This window comes from Piliocolobus tephrosceles, chromosome 8 (genome assembly GCF_002776525.5).
Source record: "Piliocolobus tephrosceles isolate RC106 chromosome 8, ASM277652v3, whole genome shotgun sequence".
Taxonomy (NCBI): domain Eukaryota; kingdom Metazoa; phylum Chordata; class Mammalia; order Primates; family Cercopithecidae; genus Piliocolobus; species Piliocolobus tephrosceles.
This window is the reverse complement of record NC_045441.1, coordinates 121,940,498-121,943,609: the sequence shown is the minus strand read 5'-3', so window position 1 is coordinate 121,943,609 and position 3,112 is coordinate 121,940,498. Positions and strand designations below refer to the sequence as shown.

Sequence of the window (3,112 nt, the reverse complement as noted above, 5' to 3'; positions counted from 1 at the left end):
ATTACTTGGGCTCAGGAGTTTGAGACCAGCCTGGGCAACGTGGCAAAACCCTGTCTGGACAACAAAATTACACAAAGTAGCCAGGCGTGGTGACATGTGCCTGTAGTTCCAGCTACTTGGGGGGTTGAGGTAGGAGGATCGCTTGAACCCAAGAAGTCCAGGCAGCAGCGAGGTGGGATCACACCACTGCATTCCAGCTTGGGTGACAGGTAAGACCCTGTCTCCAAAAAAAATAAACAAAAGATATGGGGTTCCACAAGGAGGATTATATTACACAGTTAATACATGCAAATTAAAGAGCCATCCATGGAGAAGCCACAATGGCACAAAATTTTTTTTAAAGCAACCACAGATTCTATTTTTTCTACTATTCCTACCCCAAAAGAGCCTCAATGTTGACCCCACCTCCCTTTTTGTTTCTTTGTTTCTTTTTAACAGTCAGTGTAACTATGACAAGTCCTTGCACAGGCAAGTGACACACAGGTGGCCAAGGTGGCCACAGCCACACCTGAAGATACATTTTCATCACTCCAATACCCCCTTTTCAAAGCAAGGTCATGATCTGCCAGTAGCCATAGCCTTGGCATTGTGTCTCACTCTGACACTTACCAGCCACTCTAACACTTACCAGTTACAATAACCTGTACGTTTGAATCTCTGCTGAATGGTTCAGGGAAAGCCACCATTCCCTTAACAAAGTCTAGAAGACATTTGTGAGGTACCAGGCATTGGTAAGGACTGAGGCTAAATATGACTGAGACACAGACCTGTTTGAGTTGCTCGGTGTAGCCAGTCTTGAGAAGATTATGGTACAATGAGCAAATGTTTGGAGAGTGCTTTTCATATTGTGAAATGTAAGCTCCAAGTTTTCACATGTTCATTGTAGACACTGATTGTGCACACTTCCCATGAGCCGATGAAAATGATATAGTTGGCTTCAGTGTCACCATGGTAGTGACTACACATTGTGTTATTGTCAGCATTTATTTGCTTAAAGTTTTAAGAGGTATACTAATTGCTTAACCACTTGTAAAATCTAAGGAAACTCAGAAGAAATGCTAATGAAAAATGTGAACTGAGACTCCACAAAGATTTTCACCAAAGAAAGGAAAGAAAGATTAGGAATGAGGGGTGTCATTAGGCAGGATTGATTTTTTTAATGCCAGATGCTAAAAATCAAACTTTTACGAGTGGGGAGAAACACGGCATGGAAAATGCTGCGTCTGTGAACCTGAAGACTCTTCTTATGCCCCCATAACTCATATTCCACTTGGGAAAATGCCTTCTTCTAGGAAGATAAGTTCTGTAGTTCAGTTGTCCCATGATTGGAGAGGGAAGGAGGCAAATTTCTGCCATCCATTCATCACCTGTAATGTCACAGATGATTCACTCTCAGGAAAGTTATATTTGGGCCCAAGGGTTGAAATTAGAAAAATAATGTTTTCACCCTGAAATGTATGAATAAATAAAACATGTATTTTGCCCATGTAAAAGGATTATTATTCCTTGACCAGTGATTTTAAAGATACACCGATGGCAAGAAAATTAGTTTTCTCAATTCACATAGGCTCTAAAAATAAAAGTGACCTGGAATTAAAACAAACAAACAAAAAACCTGAATGGTCCCCTAGAACCCTAAATTTTGGCCTAGGAAGAGATCAAGGACAGTCTCTGTTCAGGTGTCTTTTTAGCAACTATTTAGCATTCATATCCCCAATACTCTCCAAAAAGCTAGTTAAGTCTGTTCCCTTTAGTTTAAAAAAAATCTGTAACTGAGCTTTTAAAAAGAATATTTAAAGTTAAGAACCAAAATAGACTATGGACAAATAAGTTTTTGTTCATGTTCTGCCCCTACTTCTTTTTTCTGGGCCTCAGTTTCTTTATCTGTAAAATGGAGAGGTTGGAAATGTGTAGGTTTAATCTCTTCCTGTTCCTTCCAGATTCCCGAAATCACAGATTCCTCACATCGTGACCTTTCCCCAGTGCCACTTAGATTGCTCAGGCCAGCGAAGCTGGGGAAATCACAGCTCATTTTATGAGCTCTGCCTGGAACCGAAGCTTTTTACTCTCCTTCCTCTCAGCAGGCCATGGCTGTGCCCAGACTAGTGTCGGCAGGGATGGCAGGCAGGATTCTGGGGCCAGGCAGGGTCCGAGGGGCTTACCTTCATCCCTGGGAAGTGCCTCAGAGACAAACATTTGGTGAGGAGGCAGGGGGATGTGTGGGAAAGGGGTTGCTATGGCAACCCCTGAAATGTGCAGGCTCCAGACCCGTTGCCTGCCCCCTCTGGCCTGGTGCTGCTCCTAGAGGTCTTTTCGGATGGGAGGGGAACAAATGTTGGGAGTTACGTGGCGATCTGAGTGCATTCCCAGAAATCGTCCTGCAGCCCCCAGCCTCACTACGGCTTCCAGAGGGGGGATCCAGCGCCAAGACACCATATAGCACATGCAAGCATGCTGCAGCCAAGAAACAGCTTCTCTGTGCCTCGCAGTCTGTCTACAAGGCCCAACTCGAAGCCCACCTGCTCCCTTTCTCTGGGCCCCTCAGTATGTTTGTCAGCACTGATGTGCATTATTTGTGTGTAAGTATTCATAAGGTTTCTCAGCTGTTGAAGCCTGAACGTCAACAGAGTAGTTAGCCTCGGTAGAAACTGTTTACATGGTAAGTCACGTGTTTAACTATGCATCAGTAGCATCGGAAGAAATTGCCGGAGGGGGCAGAGAGATCTGTGCTCCTGCATAAGCTATGGATAAACGAGGGGAGGGGAGGTCAGTGTGGGACTCACCCAGAGAAGCCAGGGAGCTGAAGGAGAGAGAGAGAAAGTGGGAGGCAGTGGAGAGAAGGGAAGGGAAGAGGGGGAAGAAAGAGGGTGTGTGGAGAGAGGGAGAGGAGGGAGAGAGAGTGAGATTGAATCATGAGATAAAAGATTAGCTGATGCTTTGGAAAGGAGGTAAGAAAATTAGAGGCAAAGACAGTACAATTTAATTAGGCAAAAACTACATGTAAACAACACTTCCTAGCTACCGGAAGGAAACGATTTTGGTTTCAGTTCCTGAGCACTGGGGTCTCCAGGTCTCCTGTGCAGGGCGGGCTCTCTGCGTTTTTCTCTGAAGC

The 3,112-nt window shown here is 44.6% G+C and overlaps 1 non-coding gene across 1 annotated transcript; it reads right to left on the bottom strand.

Annotated features, from left to right (window-relative positions):
* Positions 1–432: 432 nt before the first annotated feature.
* LOC111539874 lies at positions 433–536 on the bottom strand. Its single transcript, XR_002730824.1, has one exon. It is a non-coding gene; the product is annotated as a small nucleolar RNA SNORD46 (small nucleolar RNA).
* Positions 537–3,112: the final 2,576 nt, after the last annotated feature.